Genomic DNA, 18,535 nt, shown 5'->3' with positions numbered 1-18,535 from the left:
ATTGATGTGTGTACTTATTAAAATGCCACGTATAAAAGTATCTACTCTTTTACCCGTTACACCATGCTTTACTGCAAGGTACGTTGCTGAAATGAAGGGGCAAGCCTGGGAAAGAGGAGAGCAGGAACGAAAATTAGATCTTCCGGAATGGGTTGCAGACCTCACCAACAGCACACTGCCCACATTGCTAAGTGATAACTTATTTGTGAATTGATGGGTCTGCATTTTTTAAAAAAAGCACGTTGTAGGAGGGACAAATTCTGACAAAAATCACGGTGCGTTCCGCTAATGTCATTGGCGTTAAAGAAAAAGGGTGGTCTGAAGAATTCATTATGGCCCTGAAAAAATTACAAGCATAGTTTTCTAAACCTTTCAAGGACATTGCTGTTTTTGCGACCATTTTCCCTTCAGTCGAAAGAGCACCTGTGTGTGTATGCAGTGGAACTGATTGATGTGCATGTAATTCAAGCTTAAAAGACAAACCATTTTGCGTTAAAGTTGTCCGGGAGGCTTAGATGTTTCCTTTGGGAAGAGTTTCCATGTCTATATAATGAAGTTGCAAGCGCAATAAAATATTTCGATGAACATTACTGTGTGAAAGACTTTTTTCGATTACGGAACTAAATAAGTCACGCTTACTTGGCAGCCTGAGTGTGAAAATCTATGGACTTGTCTGCATACGTCCCTATGCCTACAGTTTGCACAAGATAAAAATTATATCTCCAGCACACCAAAAATAATTAAACTATACTGAAAAATTCTTTTGTTTGTGATCTGTGTTTTTGATAAATATGAAATAAATTTGTATGTAGTACAATTGCACTGCCTCCTAAACTCGACACTATCGTAGTTTCCCCTTCTTCCTCCGCTTCACACTCAGGCAGCGTGGTGTGGTAATGGGTGAAGTGTGCAGCCAGGAGAGAGATCTGTGGTACGTGAACAAGAACACTGCTCGTGTGACAAATTCTTCGCCGTCTCTGGTGCAGAGCATATATTTTCCCAGGGGATTCGTGTTCACGTTGGCGAAGTCAAGGCAATCATTAAGAATTAAAACTAAGAACACTTCTTTGACATGCTTACAGACACTAGAGAGATCTATACTACACGTTAAAATCAGATTTTTTGCTTAGTTTAGTTGGTAAACACTTCAAAGAGATTTTCTGTTGCAGCAGAGAGCGGAGCATTGTGGTGGCTGCCTACAGACGGTACCAATCGTCACAACGCCGCGACTTTGGACCTTGACGTGAGTTGCCAAGTAATTTAAATCACACTATAGGAGCAGAAAAAGCAGAGGCCAAGCTGAAACTCTTTGAAAGTATTCTAAGAAAATGTGTTTGAGCTAAGAAGTGGCTTACAAAACATTCGTTCCACCGATTCTTGAGCGCTTATCTGGCACCCTTATCAAGTTGGATTAATAGCGAAGATTCAAAGAAGAGCGGCATGCTTCGTTACTGGTTTGTTCAATAAGCGTGAGACCATTGGAGACATGCGCATCAGATTCCAGTGGGAGGCGCTACATGAGAGGCGTTGTAAATCAAGGAGAGTTTTACTGTTACGCACATTCCAAGAAGAGTCAGTCCACGCATTACTTCTTCCTGCACACACGTCACGAGATGACCACGACGAGAAAATGAGAGGAATTAAAGGTCACCGACAGTCGTACTTCACACACAACATTCGAGATTGGAAGAGGAAAGGGGTAATGAAAAGTATTCTCCGCCACAGACAGTAAGATGACCTATGGAGCGCAGATCAAGATGTAGATCTTATAACAAAGAAGCAATCTTCAGTTTGACAACCGGTTTATGCACCACGCTGCTCTTTTAGGTATTATCCTGTAGGAGGTAGTTTTCTGTTGGCTTTCCTCGGTCCTCTGGACCGACTCACCCGGTTAGGGGACTATACAGTTTGACCCGGGCTCCCAACAGGATTCAACTTCCAGTTTTTCGCGCATTCAAAGTTTCATTTCCAGAGCTGAACGAAGCTGTAAATGACAATTAAAAATCTCGGAAACTTTCATTTGTAGTGTGGCATTTACTCATTTGGCTACCAAACCACTACCGTATCATTTTATGACTCATAAATCTTTCGGCTGGTTTGCTGCTCTCCTGCCAGGTGCAGATAATTTCCTCTATTCACAGCTACAACACCCAGCATCCTGTATCATCTATTTTGCGAATTCTAATCTTTGTCTGCCCTATAATTTTTCCCCTGCATGGCTCATTCCAGCTGAAGTGGACTATTCTTCGATACAGAAGCAGCCGTCGCACCAACCTTTCCCTTCTTATGATCACATTCTTACATAGACCTCTTTCCTCCCATTTTTTATTTAGTTCTTCTTGATTTCATACTTTATATCAACTTAATTTAAATTAACTGTGACGTAGTCGGCATAAAAATCAGCATCTTGGTCGACTTAAACAAGGCTTTTTTCTTAATTAATAACCAGAGACTGGTAGAAGTCGACCTCAGAGAGCATCAATTTTGGTTCCGGAGAAATGCAGAAAAACAAACAGCAATGCTGTCCTTACGACTTAAAAGGCAGGTTGAAGGAAGTAAAACGTACGTTTATAGCATTTGAAGACTTAGAGTTAGCTTTAGACAATGTTGATTGGAATTCACTCTTTAAAATTCTGAAGGTATCAGGGATAAAATGCACGGAGTGAATCGTTTATTTACAGTTGATTTGTACCAATACTAGACTGCAGTTGTAACACTCGAAGGACATGAGAGGGAACCACCGTTTGATAATGGAGTGAGACGGAATTCTAGTCTGACATCAATATTATTCAGTCTGTTCATTGAGCAAGCTGTGAAGGAAACAAAGTAGAAATCTGGAGAGGGAATTCAAGTTCATGGAGAAGAAATAAGAAGTTTTAATCTTTGCTGATGTCATTGAAATTCTGCCAGACACAGCAAAGGACGTGGGAAAGTTGTTGAATGAATAGAGTCTGGAAAAGAAGTTATGAAATGAATACCAACAAAATTAAGATCAAGGTAATGGAATGTGGTAGAAGTAAATCAAGCGACGCTGAGGAAATTTGAGGAAACTAGACACTAAAGGTAGTAGTGGGGGTTTGCTATTTGAGCAGCAAAATAATTAGTGATAAGCGAAGTAGATAGAATATAAAATGCAGACTGGCAGTAACAAGAAAAGCATTTCTGGTGGAGAGGAACTTGTTAACGTCTAATATGACTTTAAGTGTAAGGAAGTCTCTTGAGAGGGTTTTGAGGATTTTTGGCTGGCCATTGGCCTTGTACAGAAGTGGAAAGTTGATGCTAAGCAGTTCAGACAAGAAGAGATTAGAATTTTTTCAAATGTGACGTTAAAGAAAATTGTTTTATCAGATGCATAGTTCGAGTAAATAATCAGGACGTACTCAGTCGAACTGGAGAAAAAATGTATTAATATCGTAATAAAATAAGGGAAATCAGAGCTCGCATGGAAAGATACAAGTGTTCGTTTTTTTCCGCGCGCTGTACGAAATTGTAATAATAGAGTATTATTGTGAAGGTGGTTCGATGAACCCTCTGCCAGGCACTTAAATGTGATTTGTAGAGTTCCATATAGATGTAGAACTTGACTAAAAGAGGGGAGCGATTGATACTACACATCTTGAGGCATCAAGGACTCGCCAGTTTGGTAGTGGAAGGAGGTGTGGAGGGAAAAATTGGAGACGGAGAGTACGGCTGTAATGCAGTAAGCAAATTCGAAAGGCTGTAGGCTGCGTTAGTTACCAGAGGCGAAGAGGGTTGCACAGGACGCCCGCATATCGTGGTCGTGGGGTAGCGTTCTCGCTTCCCACGCCCGGGTTCCCGGGTTCGATTCACGGCGGGGTCAGGGATTTTCTCTGCCTCGTGATGGCTGGGTGTTGTTTGATGTCCTTAGGTTAGTTAGGTTTAAGTAGTTCTAAGTTCTAGGGGGCTGATGACCATAGATGTTAAGTCCCATAGTGCCCAGAGCCATTTGAACCATTTTTTTGCACAGGACGGAGTAGTGTGGAGAGCAGCATCAAAGCAGTCTTCGGACAGAATGCCACAACAACAACATTACTGATCGAGATCGATTACAAATATTTCTGATGAAAAGCTCAGAATGGGTCTTACACTCCTTACACACGGCTTGATCCAGATGTACAGTGACAGCTGTTTACTGCCAAATCTTCTTAGTAACTATCGCTAGAAGTAATTATTTTTCTGAGTATTTTGCGTACGAATTTGTTTGTGTGGCTTAGTGCGTTTGGACTGGTAAATGTTGCGGTACATGTAATTTTCACTGAAATGGTTGTTTATGTGTATGTGACCTACCAGTTAATTTAGAAAAAAAGTACATAGCATTCTACGTGAGGCATGTTTGACGTCGTCAGTAACAGAAGAGCGTCAGGGAAACGCAATAAGCAAACAATGATCAAAATTCCTTGATGCTCCTTGGAGAACACAAATAACATAGGTTCTCAGATGATTAAATTAAAGCAAATTTTCGTCAGCTGATTGATGATTTTTTCCGATATGCTGGTATATTAGTTTACTCTAGATATATTCATTAATTAAATTATCATATGAGCAAAGACTGGATGAAAACCTAGTTACCTATATCGTACCAATTCTTCAGTGCAATAACCGCGCGATGGGGTACTTTTGACCCAATTTCTCAACTATTTCCAAATAATGTTTGTTGCTCTACACCTCAGACGAAATAACGACTAGAACCCAGATTTTCATGCACTATGAAATCCTTAAACACGCACGCATTCTTGCAGTATCCTATCACACACAAAAAGAAATGTCCAAAGTGCGTGAAATCTTATGGGACTTAACTGCTAAGGTCATCAGTCCCTAAGCTTACACACTACTTAACCTAAATTGTCCTAAGAACAAAGACACACACACACACACGCACACACACACACACACACACACACACACACACACACACACTCATGCCCGAGGGAGGACTCGAACCTCCGCGGGGACCAGCCGCACAGTCCATGACTGCTGCGCCTCAGACCGCTCGGCTAATCCCACGCGTCTCGTATCACCAACCGAGCGCTATGAGGCCGTAAGACAATAGGCTCTTGCGTATATCAGCCAAAACATTTCTGTACAAAGGAAACAAACTTTCTGCATCACACGAAGTGACGATGCATACTTAAGTGAAGAAATTTCAGAAAAAGGCAGATAAAGTTGAAAGTCTTTTATATTTCCGCCACGCAATATTTTTTGTCAGCTCGAAATTAGAATTTGATCTGATAACAGTGGCAAAGCTAAATCCGCCTGTGTATCTTTCAGAGCTTCGACACGTGCAGATGCTTTCAAGAATACCCTGTAAAAGGGAAAAAAGATCAGCATATCACTTAATTAATGCTGTCACAATGATCAAATGTTTGGATGTAGTGCATTTATTTACATTGTTACGGGAGGACATCAGTGTGCTCAGATTCTCATATTTTAAATTTACTGTTTCCGCTACACGATGAAGCGCATGGCCAAAACATGTATCTTCTTTAGGCTAGGATAAAAATTTTAATTGCTTTCCTAGCCTGCATCATATACAAGGTAGCGTCGGTCAACAACAATACAACCTTTTGTATTTAAATTTATTGGCACGGAGTATACTGATTTCTACCGACATCTACCGAGCAGAACCAGGGTGCTTGAAGGAACCATGAAATTTACAGACTGTAACAAATTTACCGAAATTACTCATGTGGCACAATTGTGACGTTATTCATAAGAAAAACATCAATATAAGTAGGTATTATGTAAGTTATTCCAATAGCTCCTCTGAGGTCAAAAAATGATATCATTTGCACATCCAATTTCATGCAGTTAAATCGGTGAAACCTTAGAAATATGCATTTACTCCCCAAATGGCCAGAATATGCGAACGTGCATGCAACATGCATTTGCATGGAAATCCGGGCTCCAAAGTAACAGTGACATGCCGATTCTGTCAGTCATTGCCAACAAACAATAAAGTTAAGAGCGAAGGAAAATTGAACACGCTACCAACGCGGGGGCTATAACTTCGCAACAGCATGACCAAGAAATAACTGGACTCATCGCAAGCCAAATGGCGCCACCACCCCGAAATCACCCGACCAGTAGTTCAGTGCCGCTCAGTTGCTGTGGAATTCAAACCACGGAGCTGGGCGTACAAAGGCGCGTGTTCAGTGTGGCAACACAGTTTTATAGTCTTTCAACAGTCGCTACGCTACTGGTTCCCGCCTTGTCCTTTACGGTACTTACACTGAGCTGTCAGTTACGTGTTGTGGCCTGTAGTCCGTACGAGAAGCATTTCAAAAAGGAAGGCGGCGGCTATAAAACAAAAGAATATAATTTTATACCGTGGAAGTAGCTAACGGGGTAACCAGGTTGAGCAGTAAAGTTTTGAAACGTTTAGCTTCCACGAACTGTCGAGACACAGTTCTCGAAATAAAAATAAAAACATGCAATCAGTACGCTCAATGTCAAAAGTGTAAAGTGAATGCCTGAAATCCATGTCGCCTTTTGAAATGCTCCGCGATAGACATGCTCGTCAATCGTTTGCCAATAGTTATCTAAAGTGTAATGTTTATAAAAAGAAGTCGAATTTTGCAGACTTGATGCACCTTTCCGCTGCTTATGAGTAAAAGAAGATAGAGAAGTGAAGCCACACCAGACCTTGAGGTCTAGTGTTTCATTTATAAAGATGAAAGAGGAGTGTCGCGTGAAACAAAAAGATAGCGGGACTGAAGGCAGCAGAGGTCGTTGGAGACGTTTATTTCGCTTGCGGAATTACGTCGGCAGACAAAGTTCGACAAAAAAATTAGGAAAATACTGAAGTGCTGATTTTTGAATGTTCAGAAAGATTTTCCGGGTTTGACGTATGTCTTCTGTACCCTTTACTTCAGAATCACTCAATAAACGTACGGCATTCGCTGTCCACTGGCAAGCCTACAACATTCTCTGATCGGGTACTGCATACTTTAGGTACCTCTGCTTTTTCTTAACAAGTTACCGAGTGATGTCACGAAATAGTTAAGAGACATGCTTCAAATGCCCATCTAGACAATCTGGTTTAACACTTTAGCTGTTTTCCCATCTCCAAAGTACTTCCTAGTTTTCAAACAAAGCTTAGCAGCGTTCTTCTTAATGCTTCGCCAATTGTTCATTGCCGATGAGAAGGTAACATACAGTGTTTCATAGCAAGAAGTAGGAGGGGACACATTATTTGCCAGCTTTTGGGCGCATAATGTCGAGCTCTTTACCGCCCTACTAAAATATAGTGGTGTGCAAAACTTAAGGACGGAAGTGACAGTATACCGGGTGATCAAAAAGTCTTTGAAAACTGAATAGATCACGGAATAATGTAGATAGAGAGGTACAAATTGACACACATGCTTGGAATGACATGGGGTTTTATTGATGATGATGATGAGTCCCATACTCCGTTTACCGAGCGTAGGGGAGCGACGCGGGAGACCCGCGCCGCCATACTAGGCAAGGTCCTAGTGGAGGTGGTTTGCCATTGCCTTCCTCCGACCGTAATGGGGATGATTGATGATGATGATGAAGACGACACAAACACCCAGTCATCACGAGGCAGGTGAAAAATCCCTGACCCCGCCGGGAATCGAACCCGGGACCCCGTGCTCGGGAAGCGAGAACGCTACCGCGAGACCACGAGCTGCTACAAAGGTTCAAAAAATGTCCGACAGGTGGCGCTTCATCTGATCAAGGTAGCAATAATTAGCATAACAAAGTAAGACAAAGCAAAGATGATGTTCTTTACAGGAAATGCTCAACATGTCCAACATCATTCCTCAACAATAGCTGTAGCCGAGGAATAATGTTGCGAACAGCGCTGTAAAGCATGTCCGGAGTTATGGTGAGGCATTGGCGTCGGATGTTGTCTTTCAGCATCCCTAGAGATGCCGGTCGATCACGATACACTTACGACTTCAGGTAACCCCAAAGCCAATAATCGCACGGTCTGAGGTCTGGAGACCTGGGAGGGCAAGCATGACGAAAGTGGTGTCTGAGCACACGACCATCACCAAACGACGCGCGCAAGAGACCTTTCACGCGTCTACCAATATGGGGTGGAGCGCCATCCTGCATACTCATCGTACTTCCAGCAGGTGTTTATCAGCCAGGCTGGGGATGATGCGATTCTGTAACATATCGGCGTACCTCTCACCCGTCACGGTAGCAGTTTTGCTGGCCAGCGCCATCTGTCGGACATTTTGTGAACTTTGTTTTTTTTTTTGTTCCAATAAAACCCCATGTCATTCCAAGCATGTGTTGCAATTTTTACCTCTGTACCTAAATTATTCCGTGATTTATTAAGTTTTCAAATTTATACTGACTTTTTGATCACCGGTATGTCACAGTATAGCAGAGAAGGTGACTGAAAGAAATACGTAGTGACATGAACAGAAATGACCCTTTTATTCAAAGGCAATAATGACATTGAATTCACCGCAGTTAAGGGTTGCCCACTGGACATTACAAAAGGCGGGACGTGGTTCTTAATAGGGTGCTTGATGACGGTCGGGAATGCAAGCTCTGTAACGTGTTCTCATACTGGCCACAAGGTTGTTAATGAGTTCTGGTCGTAAGGTGTTCCATTCCTCCACCATTGCAGTTGATAACTGCTAGATGGTCGTTGGTGCATGTGGTCGTGCTGAAATATGCCTTTTCACCGCATCCCACACGTCCTCGATAAGAGTTAAGTCGAGCGAACAGGCAGGCCGATCCATTCGTCAAATATCTTTTCGTTCCAAGAGCTGCGCCACTGGCGCTGTTCGATGTGGTCACGTATTGTTATCCATAAAAATGAATTCAGGGTCGAATGCACACCTGTAAAGACGCACATGGGGAAGGAGTACAGTGTCATAATAACGCTGAGTAGTGAGTGTCCCGTGTTCATAGATTTGGAGGTCAGTGTGCTCATGCAACATTATGCCTCCCCACACCATAACACCTGGAGCAACAAAACGATAATGTTCGTCGACGTGCCTGGGTGCATTACGTGTTCCGACCGCTCTCTATAGGAGGGTGTGTCCAGAAACACTAGAGAGATCTGCTCCTTGGATACAGTCGTCTCACTACGCCCTTCCTTCTTCTGATTATATTCTTCTTCGTATGAACTGCCCAAATGTCTCCGGATCATGTGAACCTGACTAACATTAACCTATATGTTTCACAAATCACTTACCTCACAAAAATCTTCATTACTCGAACTACTGCAATACAGCGAGCGCCAATACTGCCAGCTAATTAAAGATTCTAACTAATGAAGGCACTAACTACTGATAGGCATAGTTAGCAAATGAAAGATTTTGATAAAGAACAAACAAAGTGTTTACCTTAATAATATTCAAAAGTCATAATGTTCATGACATCCAGTCTTACAAAAATTTACTGTCTCTGATGGACATACGTCCAGATCATGCGCTCTCAAAACTCTGCCATCTCTCTCCCCACATCCACCACTGCTGGCGGCTCACCTCCAACTGCGCAGCGCTTTGCTCTGTTCACATCGAACTGCCCAACACTAGAATATTCCGACAATGCAAACCATCCACAGACTGTACACAGCGCAGTCAGTGATTTTCATACAGAGCGCTACGTGGCGTTACCAACAGAAAAACCTAAACAGCCTACTTACAAGAGGTACCAGGTATCGACCATGATAAAATACGCATGTTCGAACTTGGTGGTGTAGCCTCCATGGGCCGTCATGCAGGTGCTGATTCTAGCATCCAGTCGACCGTACAGACGGCGAATAGAGCTTTATGGTAGGTTATTCCACGCCTGCTCGACTGTTCACGCAGTTCTGTCTGTAAGAGTTGTTCGTTGACGAGTCACGTCTCGTCCTATCATATCCCACAGGTGCTCGATAGAGATAAGTCTGGAGATCGTGCTGGCCAGAGAAGTTATGTGCTGCATGCTTTGCAGAGCACGTTGAGTTCGACAGGTAGTGTGCAGGCGAGCATTATCCTGTTGAAACATCGCCTTCCTGTTGCGAGAACGGCAAAAAAACGGAACAACATGCTGCTCCTACCGAGCGCTCTTTAGCGTCCCCTCCAGAAACACGAGTGTTGTAGCTTACTGCACCCTGGACCATACGACACTGGATGAGGCCAGTGTGTCTCGGACGAATGCACTGTACGAGACAGCGCTCACCAGGTCTACGTTGTACTCGGAAACGATCATCACTTGTGTATAGCAGGATCTACTTTCATTGCTGAAGACTACAGCCCGCCAATCCACCTTCCAAGTGATCCTCTGAAGGCATGAGTCGAGCCGTCCACGACATTGCTGTGGCGTGAGTGGAAGACGGGCTAGATGCGTGGGTGCTCGTAGTCCCACTGCTAATAACTGATTCGCTACAGTTCGTGTTGACACTCCTGGGCTCACAAGCATCCTTCTCTGTTCTGTAATAGTTGTACGACCTGCCACTGCTGCCCTTACAATAGGAAGATCCTGGCGGACGTCTGTGCTGCGTTGACTTCCAGAACTTCGTCTATGGATGGGAAAATGGTCACGAGACCGCTGATATCAGCATCGTCGCTCAGCTGACGCAGCATGTCCAAGTTATGCGTCAGTTCTCCGAAAGGACCATCCCTCACTCGGAAGACCACAACTTTCAAACTAGCTCAGTTGGATGTAGGGATCACCGGTGTATCTCTGTGGCATGGTTACCTTCTTGCTTCACACGTTTGTACCAAACTACTCTATTGTTGGCGGACGACATCGAAACCAGTATCAGGGCATTTACTATCCGCCAGGTGTCAGATGCCGTCTTCGGATCAAAATCAACGTCGTCTTTCCAGGTGTACTAATTCATCTTCCTAGGTTTACTAATTAAAATGTACATGTACACTACTGGCCATTAAAATTGCTACACCAAGAAGAAATGCAGGTGATAAACGGGTATTCATTGGACAAATATATTATACTAGAACTGACACGTGATTACATTTTCACGCAATTTGGGTGCATCGGTTCTAGGCGCTCCATTCTGGAGCCGTGTGACCACTTCGGTCGTAGGTTCGAATCCTGCCTCGGACATGGATGTGTGTATCGTCCTTAGGTTAGATAGGTTTAAGTAGTTCTAAGTTCTAGGGGACTGATGACCTCATATTTAAGTCCCATAGTGCTCAGAGCCATTTGAACCCATTTGGGTGCATGGATCCTGCGAAATCAGTACCCAAAACAACCACCTCTGGCCCTAATAACGGCGTTGATACGCCTGGGCATTGAGTCAAACAGAGTTTGGATGGCGTGTACAGGTACAGCTGCCCATGCAGCTTCAACACGATACCACAGTTCATCAAGAGTAGTCACTGGCGTATTGTGACGAGCCAGTTACTCGCCCACCATTGACCAGACATTTTCAGTTGGTGAGAGATCTGGAGAATCTACTGGCCAGGGCAGCAGTCGAACATTTTCTGTAACCAGAAAGACCCATACAGGACCTGCAAAATGCGGTCGTGCATTATCCTGCTGCAATGTAGCGTTTCGCTGGGATCGAATGAAGGGTAGAGTCACGGGTCGTAACATATCTGAAATGTAACGTCCACTGTTCAAAGTGCCGTCAATCCGAATAAGAGCTGACTGAGACGTGTAACCAATGGCACCCCATACCATCACGTCGGGTGATACGCCAGTATGGCGGTGACGAATACACGCTTCCAATGTGCGTTCACCGCGATGTCGCCAAACATGGATGCGACCATAATGATGCTGTAAACAGAACCTCGATTCATCCGAAAAAATGTCGTTTTGCCTTTCGTGCACCCAGGTTCGTCGTTGAATACACCATCGCAGGCGCTCCTGTCTGTGATGCAGCGACAGGGGTAAGCGCAGAGATGGTCTCAGAGCTGATAGTCCATGCTGCTGCAAACGCCGTCGAACTGTTCGTGCAGATGGTTGTTGCCTTGCAAGCGTCCCCATCTGTTGACTCAGGGATCGAGACGTGGCTGCACGATCCATTACAGCCATGCGGATAAGACGTCATCTCGACTGCTAGTGATACGAGGCCGTTGGGATCCAGCACTGCGTTCCGTATTACCCTCCTGAAAGGACCGATTCTATATTCTGCTAACAGTCATTGGATTTCGACCAACGCGAGCAGCATTGTCGCGATACGCTAAACCCCAATTGCGATAGGCTGCGATCCGACCTTTATTAAGTCGGAAACGTGATGGTACGCATTTCTCCTCCTGACACGAGGCATCACAACAACGTTTCAACAGACAACGCCGGTCAACTGCTGTTTGTCTATGAGAAATCGGTTGGAAACTTTCTTCATGTCAGCACGTTGTAGGTGCCGCCACCGGCGCCAACCTTGGGTGAATGCTCTGAAGACCTTATCATTAGCATATCACAGCATCTTCTTCCTGTCGGTTAAATTTAGCGTCTGTAGCACGTCATCTTCGGGGTGTACCTATTTTAATGGCCAGTAGTGTAGCTGGAATGCTCCTGATGATAGCAGCATGCTGCCGAAACGCTTCGTGTTGATTAAACAGTAGTAAGTGACCTTAGGCAGCATAAATTATTTCATAAATGTACAGTGTAGTCACGCTCTTCAAAACATTCCATATAATACGGATAAATTTTGGTGTGTGTGTGTGTGTGTGTGTGTGTGTGTGTGTGTGTTCCGGATAAGGGTCACGCTAAAAGACTCGATATTGGGGCGCTTACATGAGCATCCAGAAGCCGTATTGGAAAATATATTTACGGGAAAACCCATTTGAGGCTCGGTGTAATCTTAGTGAGCGCAATGCAAAACGGTCATGGTACGCAAAGCGACAGACATCGCGGGAAACACACGCCACCAAGGATTTTATTCGTCAGCTGATATCCGCCCGACGCCTCCTGTTGTGATTGGCGCTAGCCATCGCGAGGTGTTTGCCCCGTCCCATGCTCAGCTAGTGACGTCACAGCAGCTGTCGGAGAGGTAGGGGCAGTGGAGTGGTCCGGGACGCAGGCCACGCTCCCACGTCCAGCGCCGGGGTCCGCGGCTGCGCGGGCAATTAGCCTTCCGGATGCCCGCCAGTCGTGCTTAGCTAACGGCAGCTGCGCTGTCTGGGTGCGCAAAAGAAACGGGAGAACCGTAGCGGGCGCCAAACGCTATGTCCGACCCTCATTAAATACGCATTTCCGCGTGGCAGCTCAGCGTGGATTCCAGTCTCTATTGTATCACTCCTGATCGCACAAACTTCTCGTATCACGCACGGATAAAGCGAGCTCTTTCGCTTCTGTACGAGCCGCAATTAAAGTATTCTCGTAGTCACTAAGCTCACATACGTGGTTCGGACACTATTTCCTGACTCTTTTAAATTTTCTCATAATTATCTACAATGAGTGGCCAAAAATCGCGGATAAGCATTGGATGTGATTTCAGTCATTGGCTGCAGAAGCCGAGTTTGTGTCATTGTGCAGAATAAAATTAGTGTGGAGATAGTAAATGCGATGATAGTTATATTATCTGTTCAAACCCAAGGAACTTCACATAGGTTGTTTTTTTTTTCATATTCGCTGGCTTCGCAAATTCGTAAACAAATTGTCGCGTTCCAACCTAACGTAGACCTCGGTCTAAGCTACAGATCAGTCTATCACCACAACCAAGCTGTTTTTCTTTCACATTCGTCAGATTCTCCATCTCCCAATCAAACCGACACGTTCCGGCCTAACCTAAACCCCCGTCTGAAGTTGGACAAACCAGCCTGAAACTGGTAGAATTAAACAAATTATCATACAACAGTGACGGGTCGCAGTTTGTTCAGCTTCACAACATTACGAAAAACCATATATCAGTACGAGCTGCAGGCTACCTGTGTAAGATCTTCCAGGGGTAACAAAAAATATTCCAATATTTCGCGTAATTATTGGGCGCTCTCAAGAGTTTAAAATGCTGTTATAATGTACTCATTAAGAGGAATAATATTATGATAAAAGTTTAACACAATATGACAAGTATCACAGTTATAAACTGTGTGTTCGTCTTGAGGTAGCGTAACGACGGCGCGCAAATACCCAGACTATATGCATCCGGTATTTTAGAATGTGAGCACTTAGCGACTTTCAACAATCTTTAGATATAAATCGAAACTCTTTCTGAACTTTTTGCGCACTGAGGTCCCCACAAAATGATTAAAAGGGAAAAGTTAACGGCTTACTACATTTTCGCTGTTCATGGGTAACACTTTAGCATAAAAAAAATGGCTCAAATGGCTCTGAGCAATATGGGGCTTAACATCTGAGGTCATCAGGTCCCTAGAACCTGGAACTACTTAAACCTAACTAACCTAATAACATCACACACATCCATGCCCGAAGCAGGATTCGAACCTGCGACAGTAGCGGACACGCGGTTCCAGACTGAAGCGCCGAGAACCGCACGGCCACACCGGCCGGCTTTAGCATCAGACATGACGTTTTAATTTATTGTTTCTTTGTTACCGACTCCACTCGCAACATCGTTTGCAGGCAATATCCATATATATCACAGTAACTGCAAAATTATATCATTATAGGACGTGTAATTCAAGAGATAGATCATAGACATTTACATGCGTGAAAAACTAGCTTCTGCTTAGAATGCCGCGCAGTAAAACCTGAACATGAGACATGACGTTTCAATTTATTACTTTTTCATTACTAACTCTATTCGCAACACATTTTGCAAGCGATATATCTCTCACACCAAGTGTACCTTCAAAGTCGTATCATTGCACGACTCATAGTTCAGGAGGCGTGTTTTCAGAAACATTGAGATGCGTGAAAACCTTGCTTTTGCTTAAAGCGTGCGTGTTTGTGAGTAGGGGCGCTGAACGGCGCGGTTATTAGCGTCCATATCAGAGTAGTAGGAACGAGTGTGATTATAACGCAGAAAATGAGAGAAAAGAGAAAAAAAGCAGAGATAAAATGGCATTCACTCTCACCCCAGGTAAAATGGCATTCACTCTGCCCCAATTTCACCCATGATCACCCGTACAATCAGACTAGCTCTAATCTTGCAATATAGAGTTAAAATTGTCCAGACGATCTAAAACTCATAAGTAAATCTAAGAGAGACAAGAGGAAAAGTAAAATAGATTCTCAGGAATATGTGACTGGCTGATCACTTACGAAAAACATGGATATTCCCTTAAAAAAAGCCGTAAAATTTTGGGGAACAAGTCGGACAATTCACAAAATCTTTTAAAGTCGTATCACATTCGTATAACTGTCAGTTAAAATAGAGGACAAATCTGTCGGCAAATAAAACACTGTACAGTAAAATGTGGCAAACGGTGATCTCTGCGCCAGAAGCACTATACATTGGAGCGTCCTCTCGCCGAAGCAAGAATCTATGCATCGTTGGGCTGTGGCCGGTACGAAGAAGAGTAAAGAGGATCTCATGCCGCCTGCGAGGCTGGAAGGAGGTGCCCCACCGCCGGGATGTGGACTTTACGAGACGCAGCGTCTCATCCGTCACTTCCAGCCACTCTTTTCCTCACCGACGAACAGTTGCGTTTGGTAGTTTTGTACAGCACGTAAATGATGAGGTAAATAGTAGGACTACCGATAGAATTGCTAGCAGTGGTAGGGAAAGTGAAAGATAGGAACTGGGAGGCGACGACTTCTCTCTATTTCTTTGGTTGTTTGCTTTGCAAATAATTAGAACCGCACATGATTCAGTGTTAGTACGTGTGAATTTTATATGTTTACAGAATAAAAACTGCATTTTATAAGTAATAAAAATTAATTCATCGCGCAAAATGGCTCTGAGCACTATGGGGCTCAACTACTGTGGTCATCAGTCCCCTAGAACTTAGGTTTAAGTAGTTCTAACTAACCTAAGAACAACACACACATCCATGCCCGAGGCAGGATTCGAACCTGCGACCGTAGCGGTCTTGCAGTTCCAAACTGTAGCGCCTAGAACCGCACGGCCACTCCGGCCGGCTCATCGGGGCAGCTTCTGTCCTTTTATGTAAGTAAAGCAATTACTTTTCATACAAGCGCAGTTTACGTGCACAAACATAAAGAAATTTGTGTAATTATTGTTGTTATTTTGTACTCAATAACGTTCTTCATCATGTTCAAAGGCAAGAGTTTCCTGTCATTACTGACAAATGCGGAAGTTGTTTATGAATAACAGAACCATGTTTTATACAATTTCGACAAATACTGAAGCGAAGTTTTATTATATTTCTATATGTTTTCTTTCTCTTTTTAATTTCACCTTTATCAGTAAATTGCGTTTTTAGCGCTATACGATTAATTCGTACTGGTTTTTTATTTTTATTTTTACTACACGTCCATCTGTTCACCTTAAAAATCAATGACTTTCGAATAAAATCTGAATTAAAAGTTTACCATTTCAATTTTGCTTTAAGTATGATTTGATTTTAAGTAACACACAGGAAAATACCTATTTAGGACAGAAACGTTCGCAGGTAGGGCGACATTTTATATATCGTCACTCAGTTTCTACACGGTTCACTGCTTCCAATTTCTTGGCCAAGCACTGATCGAATACGTAAACAAAATGGTCGCTTTGGGCTAATGCCCGATAGGTATAGAACACACCTAATGTACAGGTTATGTGGGCACGACCTTAACTCACCAAGGCTACTAGGAAAATTACCGTAGTCTACGTGAGCGGACGATTTGGATGGGATTCCGTTAATGAAAAGGGGACATAAATTTCAAGGTTTATTTCCCCAAAACAATTAATTACTTGTAATAAATTACACTGTGGCTTACAAATTACAGTGACACAAACCAAGCAAGTTCCTTACCATATGAGGTAGTAAAAATGTTATATACCACAGATAAACAGAGGAACTTCAAAACTGTTTACTATTTGATACATCAGCAAATAATCATTGTGCATTAAACTACATACTTTCACCTAATACAGTTAAATTTTTAAATAGGAAGCACAAATGTATTACTTACAATTAAATTTTCAGTGGAAGTTACTCCTTCCTATACCTTCTTTAAAAGAGTGATAAAATTTCCAACAGGTATCTCAACTAAAAATGCCCTAAAATTCTTAACACAACAACACGTACAAGACTAAATATATGTACGGCAAAGCCCAACATCAACGGCGCAAAACACACTCAAACTCTCGCCAACTTGGGCCGCTTGCCGGTCAAAACATGTTACGACTACAGCAGCGGGCAAACTTACATGGCAATCTTGCCAAAATCAGTTTACACGAAGGAGGAAGAAAGGGGGGGGGGGCACAAATACCATACGCAAGTGCACTTGCCAAACCTACTACTAAAAATACAGTATAAAATTCTCTCAATTAATGACAAATCCGGGATAGGCCCGGCAATACTGCACCTGAGCGCTAGTAGCCAAAATAAGGTTGACAGATACCAAGGTCTGACATCATCTTAGGGCTAACTGGCACAACAAATAAATAAGAGTAAAAGAACAAGCAAATGCCAATGTCCAAGAATTTAAATAGGATGAAGCACACACAAGGCAAAAATCAATGGCTAGCTTAGGCTTAATTGACACTACAAGTAAATAAAGGTAAAAGAACAGACACATGACAATGCCCAGCAATTTAAACAAAAATAAGTAAGCACAAGGCTAAAAGCAATTGCTAGCAACTTAACAAGCACACATAAAAATATCAGACTGCTGCCACATCACAAACGGAACAGGCGCGCGCGCAGACCCCAGCAAGCCAGAAAACCAATAACACACACTCCAGCAACCGAGTCAGCCTGACCACAGTAATTTCAATTCAGAATCAGGGCGCGTGAGCACACCGGGTCCACGCAAAACACACACTGCTGAATAATTCCCACCAACAGATACGGCTGGCCCCCGGGCGGGAAAGCGGGGGCGACGACCGGGTACACACCAGCAGAAAACTCGACAGCCAGACACCGGCTAAAACGGAATCACGCAGAAAATATAAACAACAGCTGAAGTAAGGTGAAGTATGGTGAAACGAACCCCGCCACGTAGACCGGACAGAGCAAACACACAGAAAGCCTGCCCTGCAGTCCTTACAACTCCTGTGTGCGGAAACCCAAGCGATATCGTGGCACCCTTTTCAGAGGCGGAGAACCTCGAGAGATCGCGTGTGGGGATCCATCAGTTGGCCACTACACCACATCATCAACACGCCACACTGCCCAATGCCCAAATCAACGAGGCCCGCCAACAACGAGACCACACCTCCGTGCCGAGGCGGAAGGCAAAATACCACCAGCTCGGTGCGAATCCAAATGCTGAGCCGAGCGCGCGCGCGGCCCCCCGCGAAAAACGCTCCAGAGGTCAGCAGCCGCCTCAGCGCCGGCGCAGGCCGAACCAGACGGAAACAGAAACACAAGTCGCTATCGATAGTGCCGGATACGCAACGCGCCAGAGAAATGGCACACTACGCTTACTTATGATGACCTACCGTTGCCTAAGGTAATTTTTCAATTCTGTGTCGATGCATGACTGTATCTCAACAGCGAGGCGATAGCAAGTAGGTGGATGGTACATTGAAGTATCTGAGGATCACGAGGCGCTTCCT

General features: G+C 43.8%; 1 protein-coding gene across 4 annotated transcripts in view; it reads left to right on the top strand.

Annotated features, from left to right (window-relative positions):
• The window catches only part of LOC126278363 (uncharacterized), an 830,119-nt gene that overhangs the window by 451,773 nt on the left and 359,811 nt on the right, over positions 1-18,535 (top strand). For 3 of the 4 annotated variants that reach the window (XM_049978428.1, XM_049978425.1, XM_049978430.1), the window contains one exon: positions 1,170-1,243. The gene's annotated coding sequence lies outside the window, so the exon portion shown is untranslated. The remainder of the gene's footprint in view (positions 1-1,169; positions 1,244-18,535) is intronic. The other variant, XM_049978426.1, reaches the window with a different exon arrangement.

The sequence above is a fragment of the Schistocerca gregaria genome, chromosome 6 (genome assembly GCF_023897955.1).
Source record: "Schistocerca gregaria isolate iqSchGreg1 chromosome 6, iqSchGreg1.2, whole genome shotgun sequence".
NCBI classification, from domain to species: Eukaryota; Metazoa; Arthropoda; class Insecta; order Orthoptera; family Acrididae; genus Schistocerca; species Schistocerca gregaria.
Note: the sequence above shows the minus strand (reverse complement) of the source record. Positions and strands in the feature narration are given on the sequence as shown.